This window comes from Prionailurus viverrinus, chromosome D3 (assembly GCF_022837055.1).
Source record: "Prionailurus viverrinus isolate Anna chromosome D3, UM_Priviv_1.0, whole genome shotgun sequence".
Classification (NCBI taxonomy): Eukaryota; Metazoa; Chordata; class Mammalia; order Carnivora; family Felidae; genus Prionailurus; species Prionailurus viverrinus.
This window is the reverse complement of record NC_062572.1, coordinates 77856557-77879937: the sequence shown is the minus strand read 5'-3', so window position 1 is coordinate 77879937 and position 23381 is coordinate 77856557. Positions and strand designations below refer to the sequence as shown.

At 46.6% G+C, this 23381-nt stretch overlaps 1 protein-coding gene and 1 pseudogene across 3 annotated transcripts in view; one reads left to right on the top strand and one right to left on the bottom strand.

Moving 5' to 3' along the window:
- Positions 1-18756, bottom strand: part of LOC125148679 (cell death activator CIDE-3-like) — a 33225-nt pseudogene extending 14469 nt beyond the window's left edge.
- Positions 17893-23381, top strand: part of ATP8B1 (ATPase phospholipid transporting 8B1) — a 127917-nt gene continuing 122428 nt past the window's right edge. For 2 of the 3 annotated variants that reach the window (XM_047827364.1, XM_047827363.1), the window contains exon 1: positions 17893-18452. The gene's annotated coding sequence lies outside the window, so the exon portion shown is untranslated. The remainder of the gene's footprint in view (positions 18453-23381) is intronic. The other variant, XM_047827362.1, reaches the window with a different exon arrangement.

Here is a 23381-nt window from a genome sequence, read left to right as displayed (position 1 = left end):
CTCTACCCCCAACCTGGGGCTCGAACTCACAACCCTGAGGTCAAGAGTCTCACACTGCACTGAGCCAGCCAGACGCCCCCAGTAGTTGTACTTTTGTGACCAGTGTATTTCACTGATCATGTCCTCAAGGTACACCCATGTTGTAGCATGCATCAGAATTTCCTTCCTTTTTAAGGCTGCATGATATTTTTTTAGTAAATTTGTCTCTGTTGGAAACAGACAGCAGTTTCGATTGCAGAAGAAGATACCCAGAACATGCCTCAGAGCAAAAGGAATCTATTACACCGGGCAAAAGTCACTCCCTTAATTGGGCTGTCCCTTGTAATCTGAAGATGGCCCACTGCCAGGGGCCCTGACTTACCATCCTCTTCCCGTTAAACATTAATTGGGAAATTCCTGGCCTGAAAGAATTATTAAGGACATAACTATGTTAGCAAGAAGTCAGCCACTCGCCTTGTGATGACAAAGTTTGTAGCTGCTGGGCCAGGTCCAGAAGGGTGAGGTCACTGATGAGCCTTGGCTCACGGGCTCCGAAGCACCCTCAAAATGATGGAGAACCTTTACCTGGTGATGCCTCCCTGACGGCTGCGCAAAGGCCGCCGACCTCCTCCGGGGCTGGCTGCGGTAACCAGTTCTTCTGGTGGAGGTAATATGCTTCCCTAGAAAAAGAAAGAAAAAAAAAAAAAAATCCCCCGAAGGAAATGAACAGTTCAGTTCTTTGCAGGACTAAAATGAGAACGGTTGACACCCAAAAATAAAACAATGTAAAAAAATTCCAAAGGAAATACTCTGTCCATTTAGAAATGTGAGACCAGACTTCCAGCCAACGAGAACAAAACTGGCAGCGGTAGGGAGGTTCTTTTTACGAGGCTCAAGAATCAGGAAGCTTTCGCCCTGAAGGCCCGGAGATAATCTCGGCTGTGATCTCAGCAGCCTTTGCTTGATGCTTTCCTTGCAGGATACATTTTGCCCCGTTGCTCTCTTTTGGTGTTTCACTGGCATTTGTGAACCGGGGCTTATCTAATGATTCTTGAACGGAAGGGATTTGTAGTCTTGATTCCAGAAACAGCCTGGTATTAGTGCAAAGGTCTTAGAACTGAAAATTCCTCAGGCCCAGGAGAGGATCCTCCCTGCCACTTATTAGCTTTTAGAGGAGCCGTTGGATACAGGTTATTTATTGATACTGTCTTAGCTTCACTGACCTCATTGGTAAAACAAAGCTAACCATACCTTCCACAAAGGATTAGTGTAAGGATACATAAAATGGAGTTGGTAAAAGTGTCTGTTGATAGGGGGCGCTCTATAAATATTGGTACCTACGTCCTTTCCATGTTGCTAATCCAGGCACTGTTAGGTAACAGGGATTCAGGGTGAGCAAAACGACACAATGACCCACCCTCGAAGAACTTGAAGGCTAGAGGGGAGGCAGGTCATAACCCATCGCAAATGTCCAGTTGAACATGGGTCAAGCTCTGTGACAAAGGAAAGATGCAGAATGCTAGCAGAATGAATTATGAGGGTGTGCATGTGACTTCTCTTGGAAGGGATGAGTGGCCTGGGAACTGAAGGATGAGCAGGCATTGGGCAGGAGAAGCCTGTTCCAGGGAGAGGCCTCCAGATGGAGGGTCCCTGGCAAATAAGAGGGTTTGAGGGAAGATAGGACAGCTGGAACCCACAGGAAGAAGCTGAGATAGCAGTGGGGGAGACCCAGACTGGGGGTGGTGGTGGTTCTTGGTCACACACAGGAGACTGGTCTGTATTCTGAGACCAGGGGAAGTCATTGAGGGCGAAGAGGCCAGCCACTCTTGAAGGCTAACCTTTCACTCTGGGGAAGTCCCCTGGTCCAGGAGGCACATGGTGGTAGACTGGGACGGTGGTGATGAAAATGGCGACAAGGAGAGGGATTGGAAACCTTCTGGGGACATAAAAGCCTAGGCGTCACATGGCATTTTCTCTGTGTGTGTCTGTAGAACAAATCGGTGAGTCAGTGGCATTTTTTGCATACGACTGATGACTGGCCCCGATGCCGGTCTGAAGCACCTGAAACCCGATGCGTGTGTATGATTTGGCTGTAAAGGGAGTGAGGTGCCACAGCCCAGGTGAACCTTGAAAACTCTGCTGAGGGCAAAGTGCACAAGCCGGTCACAAGAGACCATACTGCGTGTTTCCATTGACATGAAATGTTTCAGACATCAAGCACGGGAAAAGCTGGGGCACCTGGCCGGCTCAGCCACTAGACCTCGCGACTCCTGACCCAAGGGTCATGAGTTTGAGCCCCACGTTGGGTGTAGAGATTACTTAAGTGAATCCATAAGTAAAAACCTTAAAAAAATGAAAAGGCTTTGGGGACCCACCTGGCTGGAGCTCTTTGCCTTTATCGCCAGCCACAACGGCTCCTCTAAAAAAAAAAAGAAAAAGAAAGAAAAAGAAAAAGAAAGGATAGCAAAAACTACAGAGATGAAGTTGTCAGTGGCTGCCCGGGGCTGAGAGAGATGGGGGGCAGGGGGGGACCGAGGGGTTACAGCTAAAGGTTCAGGGTTTCTTGCTGAGGTGTTGAAATGTTCTACAATTACGGAGGTGGTTGAACACTCTGAGTGCACCAGAACCCATGAGACCATACGCTTTTAAGTGGTTTGTAAATTATATCTCAATAAAGCTGTTACATATACATACACAGACACATATATATGTGAATATATATGACATTTTCTATTTATTTTATTTAAATCATACTTATATATGAATATATATGTTACATACACACATATTTATGTGGATATTTATACATGTGAATATATATTCACACAAATATATTTATATTTACATATAATCTATATTCATGTAAATATACATTTATATATTCACACATATGTAAACTATATACACACACACATATATATAGTTATACACACACACACACACACACACACACACACACACATAGATGGGAGTGAGAGGGGTCAGAAGAAGGTCCAAGTCATAAACACTGCTGCCCATTGCCAGAATAGTCCAATGGGCATGATCTCCAAGGTGCTAAGGGTGGTGCTTCCTGACCCAGTGTTCTCAGGGGAGGAAAGCATCCCTGGTCCTTAGCTCCACTCTCGCCCTGGCTTCTGGCTCCTTCCAGAGCAAATGAAATGGTATTGTTTGCAGACCTCAAGGAAAGGAAGAGAGAGGGCATTTTATTTTTCTGGCCACCTCCCTGCTACCTACTCTGCTCTATAGATCTGGAATGAAGGACTGTCACATGACAGCAGGTGTCACTGAACAGTGACTAAGGGGAGGACAGAAACTCCTACTCATCCTCTACGTCTCTATTTAGGTGTCACCTTCTCCAAGAAGCCTTCTGCGACTTCCAAGAATGAGTCAGGGCCACTCCTGCCTCCCTCCCTCCCTTCCCTTGAGGGCATTTAGCTTCAGGCTTATGAGTGCTTGCTTCTTTACCTATGTTCCCATTGAGCAGTCACCTGACGGCTTATCCGCTAGATAAGCAGGCATGGGGCTTATCCGCTAGATGTACCCCCAGCTCAGCTATAGGGGCTTGTGCGTAGGATGTGCTCAGTGAGTCCTCAGGGCATAAATGCAACAGACGCAGCCCTGAGCCCATTCACAAAGAAGATGAAAACCCAGCTTTCTAAGACGGTTCAACGAAATCTTAGTGCAGGAAGATTTTGCAGCCACGGCAGCTGAAACAGATTTGTCTGCGGGAAGGTGCTGGGGAGCGAGAATCCTCGGGAGCAAGAGAATACGAATCAGAGAGAATATGAATCAGCGCGTGCAGATGATCTCATGCTTCCCCAGGGCAGCGATCCCTTTCGCATTGCTCAAGCTTTGGGAATCTCTCTTCCTTCCAAAACAATCCCAGGTTGTACGTAACACAGGTGACACTTGACTGGACTGACCAACTTCTCATCTTCCACCCTGGGGGGTAGGACCAATAACCCACTGGTACTGATACAAAGGTGTTTCCACTTTTTTTTTTCTTTTACTTTCAATACACAGTCTGCAGTTCTGGGATTCAAGGTTTAAATTCATGTCTCCTTGAGTGAGTCCCCATGAGACATTACCCAGGAAAATGGATATATACTAACCTCTTTTGGTTTCTTTAAAGCTACAAATGTTCAAGATGCCCACCATCTTTTTTTTTTTTTTAAGTTTATTTATTTATTTTGAGAGAGTGCGAGCGGGGGAGGGACAGAGAGAAAGGGAGAGAGAGAGAGAGAATACTGTGTCAGCCCAGAGCCCGATGCAGGGCTTGAACCCATGAACCCTGAGATCGTGACCTGAGCTGAAATCAAGAGTCGGCAGCTTAGCCGACTGAGCCACCATGTCGCCCCAAAATGCCCACCATCTTCAACAAAGTATCAGTTGGCTTTAGAGTAGCTAAAAAGCAGTTACATTTAATCGGAACGAGTGGCACCTACCTCTGCTTTAAAAGGTCAGTCAAGCTGTGCTGGGGCCATTGAAAGTTAATTTTGCTTGGCTCTGCCCTGCCCTCTCCTTGGGGCCTCAGTTTCCCACTGCATAAAATGGCTGGTTGGTTGAAAGTTTTAAGGTTGTTTCTATTTCCCACAGAACACGTTCTATTTTAGCTTTTGCTGACTTCTTTCTTAAACACTTGGAAATTTTTGACTTCCCATTTAGTCTTGCCTTACCACAGAGAGGAATTGTATTCAGCCATGGGTGACAGAGAACTGAAAAACAATGGCTTAAACACACAAAGTTTTGTTTTCTCACATAAAAAATACTCCAGAGGAAGGCAGTCTGGGCTGGTGGAGTGGTACCGAGATGTCATCAGAGACCCAGGCTCCTTGTATCTTTCTGGACCACTCTCCTCAGCAAATGGCTTTCATCTTCAAATTCCTCTTGGATACAAGACGGCAGCTGGCTCAGCGATGATCATGACCAGCCTGCAGATAAGAAAACTAAGAAAAATGAAGGGTTTACTTTTAGGGCCTTCCCAGAAATCCCATCCAACATCCTGCCTGCCCCTCATTGGCAGGAGCTTAGTCGCACGGCCACATCTAGCTGAAAGGAGCCTGGGATATGTGGTCCTTCTGCCAAACACATTGCTGCACCAAATAATGTCAGGTTTTGTGACTAAGGAGAAGGTGGAGAGTGGATGCTGGGCTCAGCAAGTGAAGTCTCTCCCACATTACCGTTCAACCCAACAATTCTGTTAGCGCGAATGACATTCTAAGAGAGAGAAATCGATCCTTGTATTCATGTCGACAGGACTCTTGTGTCTTCAGCCTGGGTTGGTGTCTTGCTTCCAGAACAATGGGCAGTGGCCCCTGTGACTTGACAGGTTCTGAAGGAATGCCTGCTCCAAGAGCTCACGAAGAATCTCTTCTCCTCAGACTTGGATGTGGCTGCACCTAAAATTTCACCACTAAAGAGTTATGTCTTTGAGACAAAACATTAATTTCTATTTAAAATGAAGAAAGCCTTGCGAGGGTTAGCACACATGGCTCTAAGCTGTCCTTTATCTCTTTCAACTGACATCTAGCTGGAGAAGCTATAGTGAATCGTAGGGAGAAGAGCCGTCCCATCAGGGTCACTGACGACCTTGCTTGCAGAAAGTGGGCCTGGGCAGGGCCTGGGCAGAGTCCTGGATGTTAGAGGCTTGGGATGAGGTTTCCCAGCTCCTCAGGGAAGGACAAGCCTGGAAATGAAAGCCTATGGGAGACAATATATGGGGATTTGGGATCAAAAAACTTTTAGTTTGGGGGCGCCTGGGTGGCCCAGTCAGTTGAGTGGCCAACTCTTGATTTTGGCTCAGGTCATGATCTCACACTGCATGGGTTCAAGCCCCAGGTTGGGCTCTGTGCTGCTGACAAAGCAGAGCCTGCTTGGGATCGTCTCTCTCCTATCTGTCCCTCCCCTGCTTGCGCGCGTGCTCTCTCTGTCAAAATAAATAAATAAACTTTAAAAAAAACCCTTAGTTTTGAAAGGGACCTTGATGATCATCTGGCCACACATACCCATTCATCTTACCTTTTCTCACACCAGTCTGAGAAAGGTCAGGTGACCTGAATGAGGCATACAAATGGCCTGTGGCAGGCACAGACCCCTGACCCTCTCTCCTGACGTGTAGTCCAGAATTGTACCACCTTACAAGTTGTTTTTTTTAATTTTATTTTTTAAAAATATTTCTATGTTTATTTCCATTTTGAGAGAAAGAGAGACAGAGCGCGAGTGGGGGAGAGGCAGAGAGTGAGGAAGACACAGAATCCAAAGCAGGCTCCAGGCTCTGAGCTGTCAGCGCAGAGCCCGACGTGGGGCTCGAACCCACAAACCATGAGATCATAACCTGAGCCGAAGTTAGTGCTCAACCGACTGAGCCACCCAGGCACCCCCAAGTTGTTTTTTATTTTGTTCTCCAGAGGTTTGGGGTTCCATGGGAGGAGGGGGGCTGAAGAGGAGAGGGAAAGGGATGAGGCTCTAGGGCTTGCCCAAGAGTGGGATCAGGTTTTTGTGGGGCTAAAGTTTACACAGTGGGCGGAGGGGTGGGTTCTATTAAAAATAAAAACATAAACTACAAAATTAAAACTACAAAATTAGGCACAAGGCCTTTGAAGGTCCCTGAAGTCTAAGTGCCATTGGCTTCATGGTAGGCCAGCCACATTGATTCCAAAGGGTCAGCTCCTCCCACGACATTCCTGCTTTAAGGTATTACGGTTTAAGAAAAAGAAAACTTTGCAAAGACAAGTTTGAAAATCACTGCTCTGTACTTGCTGTCACTGGGCATTGCTTAAGACCAGCCAGCGTCGCAGGCCTAATCACCTGCCAACATTTAATTTTTGAGAAATTCAGTGATTTTAAGTGAGTCATAAGACACACACTTACATAGGACTTAAGTGCTGCGACTCAGAGGAGCACTGTAATGTTTGACTCACGAGATGGAATCTGAGTAATGTTTTTACCACGTGCCCTACAACTCAAATGTCGTAGATTATTTCGATTTTAATACACAGAGGTTTAAAAAATTACTTTTAAGTGAAGCATCCCTTAAAAAGCTGTATATGCATATCTTAGCATGTGTTCTAAATACTGGTATTGATTCTCATTAGTGCCTGGGCGAAGGGAAGTCAGCCAGAGTTCTCAGAACATGAGAATGCGAGGAGCATCTTGGGAAAGTCGTCATCCCAAGGAAAGAGAGGTTGGAACAGGCTTCGTGTACTACCAAGTCCCTAATGATGTAGAGGATGAAGTTGTCCTGAGGGCAGTAAGGGTTTTATTCTTTAACTCTATCCCTTGTCCTAATGGATTGTTCTGGGGTTCTAAAAATGCTGTTAGCGGGGCGCCTGGGTGGCTCAGTCAGTTAAGTGCCCGACTTCAGCCCAGGTCATGATCTCAGGGCTCATGGGTTCAAGCCCGGCGTCAGGCTCTGTGCTGACAGCTCAGAGCCTGGAGCCCGCTTTAGATTTTATGTCTCTGTCTCTCTCTGCCCCTCCCCCGCTCTCATTCTCAAAAACAAACATTAAAAAAATTCAAAATGCTATTAGAAAATAATAATAATTTAAAAATAATAAAAATGCCGTTAGATATCAGAGTCCACAAGTCAGTGCTCCAACAGTGATGACATTTCTCCTTCGCTTTCTAGAGACGCAGGGACAGGTTTCTTTGCTGTGAAACCCCAGGGTGTTGGGGGTGACAGTGCCTCTGACAGAAGACCGTGGTTCTTGGCGGATACCGTATTATTTCCAGCCAATGGTGACAGCAGGAAAGAAATGGCGGGGCGGGGGGGTGTTCTTGGTACTTCGCTTGATCTATGAGGTCTCATGAGCTGACCTCTGGTTCTGGGAGGAATCTGTGGAATTCTGCACTCGCAGGTGAGGGTCACACTGGGGAAACACAGGCTCCATGATTTTTCTGTCACCTCAGGTGCCATTTCCACGGCACTAGTCAAATCCTGTTCCGCCAGGAAGCATGAAATGCCACCGCAAAACCAAAGCTCTAGTCCTGTACCAATCAGGAGACAGAGCTCTGCGGAGTGATTTCGGTGAGCAGTTCCTGGTACCCCCAGTAAGTTTGGGTGTCAAAGCTGCAGGGTGTATCGGAGGCATCAGAGTATAAGTAAATGTGAAGAGTACGACAAACTCTCTGGCCGCTGTTGGTACAGTGAGAAAAAGAATGTGTTTTGTGTCACCCCCGTGTGTAGTGTCTTTGAATAAAGGTGTGTAACGTATTTCAACCCGCTCTTGGTACCCAACTTAAAAAAAATAAATAAAAAAGAGGGGAAATATGTGTTAGTTGACCTCACGGTGGTAAACAATTCCAACACGTATGTGTATCGAATCATCACGTTGCACACCTGAAATTTATGCAAGGTTATATGTCAATTGTATCTCCAAAAGGCTTGGGTGGGGGGGGGAAGTAAAGCAGAGCTCTGAGACAGGACAGGCTCCAACAGATACGAGATAACACTAGAAAGGCTTTCTAACTCCCACGGTGTGGTGCTGGTACACGGAGGCCAACAGGGCAACAGAAGAGAGACAGATGCAACTGTCTGATTAGTATTTGCTAAAAGTGTCATTTCAAATCATTGAGGCAAATGTTGGCTTTTAAGTAAATGATGCTGGGCTGTCTGGTTAGCCATTTGAAAAAATAAAATTGGAGTAATACTTTATGTCATACACGAGACATAAATTCCAAATGCATCAGGGATCTAAATGTGAAAGAAAGAAAGAAAGAAAGAGGAAAGAAGGAAGAAAGAAAAAGAAAGGAAGAAAAGAAAAGAAAAAGAAAGAAAGGAAGGAAGGAAGAAGTTGATTAGGAAATATGATTTGATGAATAAAAAAATGAACTCTTTTTAAAGTTTATTTATCTTGAGAGAGAGAGTACAAACACACAAGCATGCATGTGAGTGGGGGAGGGGCAGAGAGAATCCCAAGCAGGCTACGAACTGTCAGCACAGAGCCCAATGATGTGCTTTACCTCATGAACTGTGAAGTCATGACCCAGATCAAGAGTCGGATGCTTAACTGGCTGAGCCACCCAGACACCCCCTAAAATATGAACATCATAATCATCAATTATTATTCTGAAATGCCCACCTTTTACCCATTCATTTGGGATAAAAATACCGAAAACCATGAAGGCCTACATGTTTGGTATAAGGAAAGCTCATTACAGTGTTTCAAGTTCCTGACACCTCTCTGTGAATTCATTTATAATGTTACCCACTCTGGTTGTAAAAGGTGAGCATTGGTTCTAGGTCAGTTTTGCATATGAATAACAGGCAATGGGGACAGGCTGGGGTGAGGTACTGGAGGCTGAGAGACTGAGTTTGGGGTTCCATACTAACACACCTTCCAGTGAAAGTTTGGAACCACAGAAAAAACTTTCCCAAATGTAGAAAGCTGATCACCTGCAAAGAAGTGGGACTCGGAATAACATCAAACATCCAAAGTGCAACCGTGGAATCTAGACTCTAATGAAACATCATCTTCAACATCCTAAGAAAAAATGCTTTCCAACCTCGAATTCTATACCCAGTTAAACTATGAAAGTAGAATAAAGACATTTCCAGCTGTGGAAATGTATGGTCCCTGTGGGTTGCCTCTGCATCGGCTACCCCCCCAAGCCTCCATCCCTACTGACAGAGACCAGTTCCCACAACGGGTGCTGAGAATGACATATATTCATTCTCCCAGCCTTCAGCAGAGTTAGGATCGGCCATGTGACCACTTGCGGGCAAATGAAGAGAGCCAGCTGCTGTAGACACCACTACGATGAGAGCAGAGCAGAAGAGGGGCACCTGAGTGGCTCAGTAGGTTAGGCATCTGACTTTGGCTCAGGACATGATCTCGTGGTTTGTGAGTTCCAGCCCCGCATCGGGGTCTGTGCTGATGGCTCAGAGCCTGGAGACTGTTTCGGATTCTGTGTCCCCCTCTCTCTCTGCCTCTCCCCAGCTCACGTTCTGTCTCTCTCTTAAAGATAAATAAACTTAAAAAAAAAAAAAAGAAAGCAGAGCAGAGCAGAAGAATGAGAAGTATCTGGGCTCTGATGGAATCACTGAGCCACTAATTAAACCTCTACTTCCAGAGACTTAGAGGTTTGACGATGCTGATAATGATAAAACTATGCATTTGTATTCCAGAACACCGAGGCCATCCTGACATGGTAAGCCTCAAAACATTCCTCTCTCGTGTTTCCTTTTTTCAGATACATTCCAGCAGAAATGGCGAGTTCAACAAAGAAGAAAACGTGAAGGAGCAGAAAGTGTCTGGAGGACAATCTATTCACACTGGAACAGGGGACAGAAGGCTCCAGCAGGGGGTGTCCCAAGGAGGAAGAATGTAAACTGGTAAGTCATGCGTTGATCTATTCTGAGAGGAGCTTTGTGGTTATGTGAGCAATTTGGGGACTGCATTAATGGTAGGAAAAAGGTACAGGGTAGAAAAGCGGGGGGGGGGGGGGGGAGGGGGGAAGGGAGGCAATAATTAACCCAGGTCAAAACCAAAAACGTTATGAGAAAGGAAATGAAATCATAGAATTGGATCTAACCATGTGGCTTAGCTGCAAACAATTTTTCCATAGTCAATAATGTAGCCACTGAACGTGATTCAATTATAAATGGCGATCTAATTATTTATGGTGAGAGAGAGGGTGAGCGGATGTGTGGGCGTGTAGTTGTGCTGAGAATAGGGTGCATGACAGTTAATTCTTCCTCCCCTATAGCAGGAAGTCTGTAGATGATGTCTAAGACAGAAAACATCAGAAATGGCAATATAAGCATGTTATTGGTATGATGAAAGTAAATGCAAGAACCAACAAAAAGTTTACAAATGATTATCTTTGGAGAACAGCATTTGAGCATGAGAAATGGTGGGATAGGGGCATTACTGCCTTTCATTAGCAACTTTGTAGTACTACTTCTGTTTTTAAACTATAGATATTTATTGGACGCCTGGGTGGCTCAGTCGGTTGGGCATCCGACTTTGGCTCAGGTCATGATCTCACAGTTTGTGGGATCGAGCCCCACGTTGGACTCTGTGCTGACAGCTCAGATCCTGGAGACTGCTTTGGATTCTGTCTCCCTCTCGCTCTGCCCCTCCACCACTTGCACTCTGTCTCTCTCTCAAGAATGAATAAACATTAAAAAAAAATTTAAACTGTAGGTATTTATTATTATACAGGACCATAGTAAAAAAAAATTCAACTGTACAAAGACCTTTGTGAAAACTTAGTCTCTTCCATTGAGATGAGCACTGTTAACCATTTCTTATGCATCCTTCAAGGTTACCTCTCTATGTCTATGTATCTATCACACATATATACAATACACATGAGTACTTTTACTCTGTTGCACAAATGGAGACAACCTATAAACATCACACTATATATTTTATTTATACACACATACTCTTCTGTACCTTGCGTCTTCCTGTAACAATATATTTTGGAGATGTTCCAAACAGCAACACCCGTAGTTTTCCCTAATTAAAAAAAATTTTTTTAATGTTTATTTATTTTTGAGAGAGAGAGAGAGAGAGAGAGAGAGAGAAAGCACGCATGAGCCCACACGGGGAAGGGGCAGAGAGAGAGGCAGACAGAGGATCCGAAGCAGGCTCTGCACTGACAGCAGAGAGTCTGATGCAGGGCTCAGACTCACAAACTGAGATCATGACCTGAGCTGAAGTCAAATGCTTAGCCGACGGAGCCACCCAGGTGCCCCTAGATCTCCCTAATTTGTTAAAAAGAAGTCTGATTATTATCCCGTTGTACGGATATAATCTCTCTTAACGGACATTGAGGCCACCTCTGGTCTTCTGCAGTCAAAAACATGCTGCAATGAATATTTATGTACGCTTACCTTTGTGTAAATGCTCAACTATGTCTCTGGGATAAACTCCTAGACGTGAATTCTTAGGGCGCAAGGCACGTATGTTTTGTTATGTGTTTCTGAATTTCCTCCCAAACAAGTTGCACCTTGTGCACAACCACCGACAGCTTTCGAATGCCTGTTTCCCCATAAACACTGTCAGCGCAGCGCAATTCCAGACTTTTTTTTTTTTTTTTTGTCTTTGCCAGCGTGATCGGTGAAAAATTGTTCCTTACCGTTTCGTTTTTGCATTTAATTAACTTTTCTTTCATTGGAAGGGGCAATCATTCATGCTGGCTGGAAATTTAGGGAAGTTCAAAACGCAGTACTGATACACAGCACAGGCTGCTATAACTTTATGGAAGAATTGGAACACCCTTCTTTCTATTGCTCCAGTGGTGGCCACAAAGGCTTCATCATGTCCTGGTTCTAGTAAAAGACAAACTTTTCTTGTACTGGAGGCACACCATTTCTGGATGTAAGTAAAGGAGAGCAAATCACAACCCGCTAAGTAGTAAGAACCAGAGAGAAGTAAGTTGTTTAGAAGACTTTAAAATAGTGGTGGGTTGTAGTTGGTCAGATTTTTCTGGAAGCCAATCTCCAGATAATAAATATCCAACAGGAGCAATGATTAAATAAATCAGCAGCAGAAGAAAATACAACTATTGGGAATGATGACTATGCAGACCATCCCACAAGAACTAATAGGCACATAGGGTGCCAGGGCAATGTTCTATGCCAAGGGAGACCACAAAGAATAGGGCCCATTCTTGGGTATCAAAGGGCTCACAGTGCTGCTGGGAATGATTACAAGTAAATGGTTAACATACAAGGGCTAAAGGCTTCCTTATGCTATGGAAACTATTGTCTGGGGATGTGTGGGGCAAGGTTTACTCAGAGGAAGTTACTCTGGGGATGGAGACAAGACAGATGAATGAGGAAGACTTTTTTTTTTTTTTTTAAGGTAGTCTCCATACCCAGCGCAGGGCTTGAACTCACAACCCTGAGATCAAGACCTGAGTTGAGATCAAGAGTTGGACGCTCAACCGACAGAGTCAACCAGGCTCCCTGAGGAGGACATTTCAAGCAGAGGCAACATGAAGTGCTAACTAGAATTCAGTGAACTGCAAGCAACTCGCAGTAGAGGGAGTTTAGGTCACAAGGGATGAGGGTTGAATTTGGGAATGTGAACCGCTTTCGTGACACCACGGTACATGACGAACACAGCATAAGACAATACATACAAACTTCTTACGATCACATAAAACCATGGCTACCTATACTAACAATGGCCCCAAGGCAATTTGGGAAATGGTTGGTTCATCATATGAATTCAGTTTAACTGGTGTTATCAACTCAGTTCAATGGGATGTTCATTAATCACATTTTCATATAGAGAGATCGTAGGTAAGTGAACTCTTTGTAGAAAAAAATAACTGTGGACTAATGCTTTATATTTATATACTCATGAATATGAAAGAAAGAGAAATGAACTTTAATAATGTGCTGAGGAATAATACGTCCCCTAACACCTCTTGCACGTTGAGCATGGGTAGTAACTAACTGAGAGACACTTAGTTACCTTGATGGTCAAGATTTCTTTTGTAATCATATTTTTTTATTCAAAGTGTTGGTCAGAAGAAAGAAGGCAATAAGTAGTAAAGGAGGTGGAAAGCCTATAAATCAGAAGGAATTTGGAAAATTATTTGTGCAGGGTCTACAGATTATATCATCTCTATCTGTTGTTTTAAATACCATTTAAAAGAAAGTGGGGCAGACTATTTGAGGCTTCTAATTTCGCGTGTTGCAAAGACAGATTCACCTAATAGATACCTTCTTATCATGTTTAAAATTCTGGAGCTCATCTGGAAGATGGCTGGGAAGAATTTATCTTCCAAATGCGTTAAACTTGACTGTCCTGCATGGGTTACAATAGGACCTAGTGCAGCATGAATACCTTTCCACTGGCATTAAATGCTTTAGCTTAAATGACCACCGAACTTAGTAAAGAACTGAATAGAGGCAGCATCACCTCCCTTTAACATAGTTTTTATTCTTTAGCTCATATCTTGTAGAACAAAAAATTCTAGGACATGAATTTTCAGTAAAATTGAGCTAGATCGTTTGGTAACCTCCCCAGCCTTCCTACCCACATCACGGAAATGCATAGGAGTGTTGCCAAGAAAGGAAAAAAGAAAAAAGAAAAAAAAAAAAAGAAACAAAAAGAAATAAAGGAGATTGCGAACTACAAAATCTGAAAAGCATCATCATCTTTATTTAGAAATGACTGTTTCGGTTCATTACTTTCCCAAGTGTGGTATTATTTCCCTCTTGCAAGGTAAAGGTGTTGGTTGCTGAATGGGAGTGGCTTCTAAATAAAACCAGAATGCAGGGCACCTTGGTGGCTCAGTCGGTCCAGCATCTGACTTCAACTCAGGTCATGATCCTGTGGTTTGTGGGTTTGAGCCCCACGTCAGGCTCTGTCCTGACAGCTCAGAGCCTGGAGCCTGCTTCAGATTCTGTGTCTCTCTCTCTGCCTGTCCCCTGTTCGCACTCTATCTCTCTCTTTAAAATAAATAAACATTAAAACATTAAAAAAAAAAACCAGGATACTATTCAATCCCGTTGGGGTTCACTGAGAAAGAATCACAGAGGCTGCTGAAGTCAGGGCTGCCGCTAAGACAAAGAGGTGACTCACGTAAGACACAGTTCAAAATCAATCCTTGTTGCGTGCATGAAGCACTTCCAGGGATTGACCTGACAAGGCACCCTGAAATTTGGCATGGATCTTTCAGAGAGGACAAAAGTCAGGACTTTGAGTTGAGCTACTTCCTTTATCAGCAACAGCAGCAGACATGCTCTGAGAGTCGCCTTTTCAATGACCCGGAAGGCATTATGGGAGGGAAACTCAGTAGGACGAGGTTTGAACATGCCTTCGTCTGGTGGGTTCTAGGTGAAATGAGTTTCTGAAGAATTTCTCTCACCTGGGATGAAACTCTTTCGCCTTCTTACAAGTCTTCTTCAAATCCAAATCTCTTCATGAAGCCTACCCTGGTCATTTGTTTAAGTCTGCAATTTGTTTAAAATTGCAATTCATTCTCCCACTCCTAATCTCTTCGCCCTGCTCTATTTGTATTATTTTTTAAGGTACAAATCTTTTTTTTCCTATTTTTTTTCAAATCTTTATTTTTGAGAGAGAGAGAGAGAGAGACAGAGTGTGGGGGGCGGGTACAGAAAGAGGGAGACACAGAATCCGAAGCAGGCTCCAGGCTCTGAGCTGTCAGCACAGAGCCCGACGCGGGGCTTGAACTCACGAACCCTGAGATCATGAAGGTACAAATCTTAAGCGTACAGGTCGATGAACTCTTATATATGTATACACTCCTCTAACCATCACCCAGATCAAGATATGGAACTTGAGAGGTATCTTAGAATTCTATCTAAGTATTCTATCTGAATATTCAGAATATTTAATTCTTTGAAAAATGTTCAAAATGCAATTTAGGAAGATTCAAAGCAGCTTATAGGATAAAGGGTAAAGGGTAGTACTTTTACAGGAGGCTAGAAGTCTCCCACAGTGGCCTCCTCCCAGACAGTCCTCCTCTATTTTTTCCAAAGCATTTTCACTTTTGATGCAATTTGCCTGATTGGTTCACTGCTGTATCCGAGCAACTAGAACAGCGCCTACTATGTGAAGTTGTTAAATGAACGAATCTTTGAAACATTCCCCATCATGCTCCTTTATCCACACCTCTCTTCACTCTCCACTCCACTGAGAAACAAACTAGCTTCAAATCTTCAGTGTCTACACAGGAATATTAAATGCAGCCATAGCAGTGTTATTTATCTGATCTGAGAGCAGGGGTGGATTGGATGGGTCTTAGAGTAGTCTCTCTTCTGTGCGGTGTTTTCTTAGATTGAGCACCTTCTTGTAGACCTGCAAGAAGGAAGGATCCTTCCTTTAATCTGAAGTCATGTCCTGATTCTTGGGTTTATTGGCATTTCTCCTAGTAGGGCAGAGCCCTCCTCCTGACTCTGTTGCCCCTGCTAATGCCAGCCGCTGGTCTGGAGAACTTGGCTCACCTTCGTGCCTCTGTCTGCCACTCAGTTGCAGATTCTGGCCACTCTGTGCCCTGTCACTTCTCCTGCTGCCGTCCCTGAGAGTTCCTCCTTTTTTCCTTCCGCTGGCAACTCCTTCAGGCCCGCCTTTTGTTGCTTTACTAGCTTCCTAAGTGGTGCCCCCATTTGAGTCTTCTTCCAAGCTAGTCCCATCGCTTTCCCTAAAACACAACCTGGATGTCACAGCTGTAATCACCAACTTTCAATGCTTTGCAGGTGCTGGCAAAAGGAAGCCGAAACTCCTTAACCTGCCTTCAAAGGCTTCTAGGCCCCGATTCCTTCTCCAGCCTTATGTATTACCACCACACTGTCAGCCAACTGGTCTTCCCCATCGTAACTAACTGGGCCCTATGTTTTCTAGCTTCTTCTTCTTCTTCTTTTTATTTTTTATTTTTATTTATTTTTTTTTAATTTCTTTTTAAATGTTTATTTACTTTTGAGAGACAGGGAAGAGCACGAGCAGGGGAGGGGCAGAGAGAGAGAGACACAGAATCCACAGCAGGCTCCAGGCTCTGAGCTGTCGGCACAGGGCCCTACGTGGGGCTCGAACTCACCAACCGTGAGATCATGTCCTGAGGCGAAGCCAGACGCTCAACTGACTGAGCCACCCAGGCACCCCTTCTTTTTTTTAATGTTTATTTGTTTTTGCGAAAGAGAGAGAGAGGGAGACAGAGAGATCCAAAGCAGGCTCTGCACTGACAGCAGAGAGCTGGATGTGGGGCTCCAGTTCACAAACCGTGAGAGCATGACCTGAGCTAAAGTCAGATGTTTAATTGAGCCATCCAGGCACGCCTGTGTTTTCTGGCTTCTGTACCTTTGCTCTGGTGTTGAGCTCAGAAACTGGAAGGAACCATTTGAGATAATCTGGTCCGGTCTCACTTATAGATGAGAAAACTGAGGCCCAGAGAGAGAGTGAATGACTGACCAGCCGACCCAGGCAAAAGTCAAGTGTGTGGGGGCACTGGGCTGGCTCACCTGGTAGAGGGAGAGACCCTTGGTCTGGGGGTTCTGAGTTGGAGCTTCACATTAGGTGTAGAGATTTTTTTTTTACATCAAGTGTGACTAATGAAAAAGAAATACAGGGTAGTTTATGGTTTAACAATATCAGTTGACTCATGCACCTGGAGATCAAAATGAGAGGACTACTCTTTGAATGTCTTCTCCGTGTAAGTCTGATCCCTAAAAGTGTGGACCTCCGAGGCCCATCTTAAGCATGGCCTCCTCAGAGAAGACACCCAACTGGGAGCCTCCTTAAGCCCCTAGTTGAGTGTCTGAATTCACGCTCAGGCTTATGACCTGAACCTCTCTGATCTGCAGGTAACTAGATATTCACTTAGGAGTTCTATCTCCCCTACATGTTAAGCAAACCTTTTCATTCATCTTTGACTTTCCTCCATTCTCCTTAGTGACTCTTGCTAGTGGGTGAGCAGTAAAATCCCGCGGAGTGGAGTTTCCGATGTGGAGTGTGATATATATACTGTCAAGGAGGCATGAATGCTAGCCCAGACCCCAGCTAGCAACCACGCACGCGAGCCAAATTTTCCAGCTACTCCGTGCCATTCACCTGCTGCACCTTGGCTGCCTTTGACCCCAAACCCCTAAAGGGCAGAGGAGCTAGGTCTCCGCACAAAGCCTGCTTGCTGCGACTACAGGTAAGTTTCTCCAAGTCTTTTGGCGCCGGCCCCTTCCCCACCCTCTGCGCAGCGAACCGCGACGCGCGATCGGTGACCAGTCCTGGAACGTGACTTGGCGGCGTCGAGAGGGTACAGCTCCCCTTACCGAGGGGGGGCAGGTCCCAGGCGAGCCGCGGCCCGGCCAGCTTTCCGGGCTGGGGAGGTCACCGACCCCGGGCGGCGGCCAGGCCAGCCGAGGGCGGCGGGAAAGTGACGCGAAGCTGGTGGGGCGGGGTGGCTAGCGCGGCCCCCCGGGAGGCGGGAGCGCCAAAGGAGCCGACAGCGATCGCAGCTGCCAAGTGGCAGGTCGGGCGAGGCAGGGGACGAGCTCGGGGCACCGCCTGGGTGCCCACCTGCCGCCAGGGCGCACGGAGGGCGCGGGGCTGGACCTGGGCCGCGTGTGCCCGCCCTGGGGCTCGCCGTCCAGCCCCTCTCCGCCCCCGGGAGGGACAAAGGGAGGGCAGACGGCCGGGCCCGCCCCCAGCCCCAGCCGCGGCTGCCAGGGAGAGACTGGAGGCACCACCCCGGAGCGGAGAAACCAGTTTGGCCGGTCCCGGGGAGCGGAGGGAAAAGGGCGGCCGCCGAGGACTGGCGCTCGGACGCGGGGCGGGGGAAGGCGGGGAGCCATTGGCGAGAGGCGAGAGCCGGAGGAGCCGCCGCCAACTGGACACGCTTCCCGGGGCCCCGGGCCAGCCCCGTGCGCCATGAAGCGCTAGCGCGGCGGCCAGGGCTGGGGCCGGGCGGTGGCGGCGACAACGGCCAGGTGCGCAGCGAGCGCGCGGAGGGGCGCGCACCCGACGGATGTCCCAGCAGGGGCCGGCGAGCGCCAGGTAAGGAGGGGCGCGGCGCCGGGCCCCCAACTTTCCCCACCCAACCGGCCCCGCAGTGTCCCACAGGTCCCCTGGCCGCCCCGGAGCGGGCGGACTCCCAGGACCGGGGATGCGGTGGCAGCAGCTGTCCGCGCCCTCGGGCTCCGGAGCCCGCACCGGTGGGACTTAGGCGGGGGTCGCGGGAGCCTTCTCGGCCTCGGGGATGGGGAGGCAGCGCTGTGGAGACGTCCGTGCGGGTTTCACCTGCTGGGAGGCGAGGAAACTCGCAGGTGGCGTTTGGATCGTTTGGGTTTGCCACGCACATGTCCGGGGTTAAGCTTTGAGGGGCGAGCCTGGCAGGACTTGCGGGTCCTTGGGGAGTGCCGCTGGCTTCCCTGCAGTGTCTGCCGCCCCTCTGGAAGTCTCCCTGGCCGGGTGCTGCGGGGGCCCCCTTTGGGAGCCGATGCCAACGAGTCTGAAAAAGACCTTAGGACCTCGGGTACCCTGGCGCACCTGCGGGGAGGGATGGAGGGCGAGACCGCCTCCGCCGCGGCGGCTGCAGGACCAGGCGCCCTCCTGACATCTACCGCGAGCTTTAACTCAGGTTGGGAGATGATGCGGAAGAGGGACGTTTTCCCCGGTGACCGTAGGGGCGTATCCGCCAGCTCCCGCGGCGGGGCCCCAGGCCATCTCCTTCCCTCCCCGGTGTGATACCCGGCGCTGCGGCTTCGCTGGTGTGCGTGCAGAGGGGCAACGCGTTGGGGCGGGGCGGGGAGGGTGGCAGAGAGTGGCAAGTGCTGTAACCACCCCCCCCCCCCCACGTCCTCACACCTCCCCAAGCGAAAGAAAAGCCTTCCGTTGTCAGCCCGACTTCTCCGAGGGGGTTGTGCGCGCCTGGTCCTGGAACGCGGCTCCGAACTCGCATTGGCGACGGCTGTGGGGGATGCGGAACGGGGGAGGGGAGTTGACACCAAAAGTAAGGGGCGGGTGGGCCCCATTTCCTCCCGGTGAGTCCCGCTCAACCCCATCTGACTCCGTCGGCCTGCCCGCGGTGCCCCCGGCGGGCTCCAAGTCCTTCTTGGGTAGCTCCGGACGCCGCCGAGTTCCCCTCCCGGAAACTGCCCGCCCTGTCGGCCTGAGAAAAGATTCTCTCCCATCTTCCTGGTTGCATTGTCTGCAGATTTCTGTCTCTGCTCCTTGAGAATTAAATGAGACAACACCGGCCAAGTGCTTGAAGATCACCGCGCGCACAGTAGGTTATGGAGGAAGGCCGACTGCTTTTAGGAACAAAAACTATGAAACATGTGTGATAAAATCTCCAGCGATAGTACATGCAAGCGCATATGAAAAAGAGGAAACACAGACTGTGCAGTAAAAGTTCTAATTCTCATTGTCTCACGGGTACTTTTGTGTTTCATCTAAAATGCCATTCATTAATCCTGGGCCTATTGGTGAAGGCCTCAGCTGAGCCTATTACAAATGGTTACCCAAAAGATATTCAATGTTTATTAGCCGATTACTTTCTTGGGGGTGGGGGAGTCTGCCTGCAATTACTCTCTGAATTTTCTTAATGACTTTCATTACGTCCTTGTGCTCATTTTAGGTAAGAACGCTTAACCATTTTCTTCATTCGTTATGTCCTGGTGGCTGCGCTTTGGTGATTCTTGGTGATTCTCTGTGTCTGTTACCGAGGGCCAAACGAGACTCATGTGGCTTAATGCTGGTGAACACAAATGCCATCTGAGCCAGGGCAGCTCTGGCTACCTTCAAACTTTCCTTCTGGTTTTTATTTTAAGGAAAATGCATGCCGATGTGCCCTTGTTCTTGACCGTGACAGAGCTAGGAGAGTTTTGTTTTGTTTTGTTTTTATTTAGTTAAAACATTTTTTAATAGGTATTTATTTTTGAGAGAGAGAGACACACACACAGAACCTGAAGCAGGCTTCAGGCTCTGAGCCGCCCAGGCATCCCCCTATTTATTTAGTTTTTTAAAGTTTATTTATTTATTTTGAGAGATGGCCGGGGGGGGGGGGGGGGAAGAGAAAGACAGAGACAATCCCAAGTAGGCCCCATGCTACCAGCACAGAGCCTGATGCAGGGCTTAAACCCACAAACCATGAAATCGTGACCTGAGCCGAAATCAAGAGTCAGTCACTTAACCAACTGGGCCACCCAGGAGCCCCTAATTTTCAGTTTTTAAGTTGAGGCTTTAAAATAATAATTTGGTAAAGCAAATGGCTTAACAAAAAGAAGTCTGTGCGATAAGGCAGGCTTAGTACTGGTCCCATGTTTCATTTGGATTTCAGTCTCTGAGACGTTAGCATTCATGGCATTGACCAGATCTGGCTATAGGTTTCTTTCCCCCCTGTCTGCCTGCCTTCCTTTCTTCTTTCCTTTCTTTTTCTTCCTTCTAAAGCAAGGAGTAGTGGATTTAGATTCCCACAAGTTTCAGTTATTTTACTTATTTTAAATTGTATTTGATTTTTAGAATTTATTTTTGTTATATTTATTTTTTTTTAAGTTTGTTTTGAGAGAGCAAATGCACATAGGAGCTGGGGGAGGGGCAGAGAGAGAGGGAGAGAGAGAGAGAGAGAGAGAGAGAGAGAGAGGGAGAGAGGGAAACCCAAGTAGGTTCCTCACTATCACTGCAGAGCCCAGACCCGGACATAGGGCTCAAGAACCGTGAGATCGTGACCTGAGCTGAGATCTAGAGTTGGATGCTTAACTGACTGCACCACCCAGATACCCAATATGTACTTACTTTTTCAATTGTCTAACTTTAGATGAATTCCTGAATTTTCTGAACCTCGATTTATTAAAAAAAAAAAAAGGTGTTATCAACTTCCTTTGGTTGTTGAGAGGATTAAATGGCAGAACAGGTGACTGTCCCTCATACACAGTAGGTGTTCTTATGTTGTTTTATTTTCTTCATTAAACTGATATTTTAAAAATAGTATAATGCCCAGATGTTTAGTGTGTTTTTATTTTTTATTTATTTATTTTTTAACATTTATTTATTTATTTTTGAGACAGAGAGAGACAGAGCATGAACGGGGGAGGGTCAGAGAGAGAGGGAGACACAGAATCCGAAACAGGCTCCAGGCTCTGAGCTGTCAGCACAGAGCCTGATGCAGAGCTCGAACTCACAGACTGTGAGATCATGACCTGAGCTGAAGTCGGACGCTTAACCGACTGAGCCACCCAGGCGCCCCAATGTTTAGTGTGTTTTTAATATTGCCTTGCTAGTTTGAATTCCTTTTTAGTTTTTCATAAACGACATTCGTGAAATCCAGGTGATCCTTATAACTCGAGAGAGATTTGAATCTCCTACTTACCTTTGCTCTTTAGTTTCATCATTGTAAAGGAAGTCTGTGCTCTTATGAATGCAGAGGAACTTGCTTTCTAGTTACCAGAACAAGTTTTGTGGGGTCCCTTCGTGTCACATATGTCTAAAGAAAACTGCTTTTAAAGTCTCTTAAGCACTGAATTTTAGATCTGTTTCTATATTTGCTCCTCGATTTGTCTCCTGGGAAGTTTCTTGGTGTGTGTGTGTGTGTGTGTGTGTGTGTGTGTGTGTGTGTGTGTGGTGGGGGGGCGGGAGAGGAGACCCCCCCCCCACCCGGGTTGTGAGTTTTCAGGTATTTGTTAGCATCATCAATTAGATTAATTGATTCATAACATCTGTAAGTGCTTTGTTACTTATTGAGATCAGTAAAAATTAATTTGCTGCCATAGAGTTTTAATAACACAAAAAGAAGGTGGTTTATCCTTTATTTTGTTAACCGAGTTACTCCTGAATCCCCATCCCTGTGCCTGGTTAAAGAGAACTCCCAGTCTAAGATCTTTTAAGGTCCTGGGTTATTGAACACCTGGCAGGATTGAGGAAGAGTCTAGAAAGCATGGGTATATAAAACAGTCTTGTTTCTTGTAGTTATTCGTAGAAAACAGAGGAATTATCATCTGATCAGCTAGGAATACATTAGTACTTTTCCTAATACTTTGAAATGTATCATACTTTTAAATAAGTTGTTTCCAGGGACACCTGGGTGGTTCAGTCAGTTAAGCATCCAACTTCAGCTCAGGTCATGGTCTTGAGGTTCATGGTTTCAAGCCCCACATCAGGCTCTGTGCTGACAGCTCAGAGCCTGGAGCCTGCTTTGGATTCTGTGTCTCCTCTCTCTCTCTCTCTCTCTCTCTCTCTCTCTCTCTCTCTCTCTCCGTTCCTTGCTCGCGCTCCATCTCTCTCTCTCTCTCTCTCTGAAAAATACATATTAAAAAAAAATTTTTTTTTAATAAATTGTTTCCAAAACATGCCCCATGGGAAGTATGTTTGATAACTGGTTCCCGGGGAGTACGGAGCCCAGAGGCAGCAGTAAAATAGAGTAAAATAGAGGTTGGTGACACATGCTTTGGAGTCCTTTGACCTACCTTGGAATCCAGGCCTTACTGCTTTCTTAGCTGTGTAACCTAGGGCAAGTTACTTAATCCTTTTAGCTTACAGGTTTTTTAATCTGGAAAATGGAATAATAATAACAGTACCTCACAGGGTTGTGTGATGAGTTCCAAATGAGAGAATTGAGCGAACTTTAGCTTGGCGCAGCCCTCGGTGAAAAGTAGTCGTTAATATTCCTGTTGTCATTGATACAGCTCAGTAAATATTTATTGTTCATCCAGCAACGGCCTTTCTCTTAGACGGTGTAGGGAGCAGGACTCACTCTGCGTGTTTGTATTTATTTAGCAAACATAGGTCCCCGTTTGCACTGGGCACTGGTGAGAAAGCGTTCCCTAAGGTAGGGGAGAGATTCTAAACCTCCCCATGCAGGGCTTGAGTTCCGGACCACAGGTGTCCAGGGACAGACAGTGTGGTGTTTGAGGGTCCTCTGTGACCCGGGGATGTGCCTGCGCAGTCACAGCCACGAGTTGCTGGGTGTTCCTTCTGCACAGCGGAGGC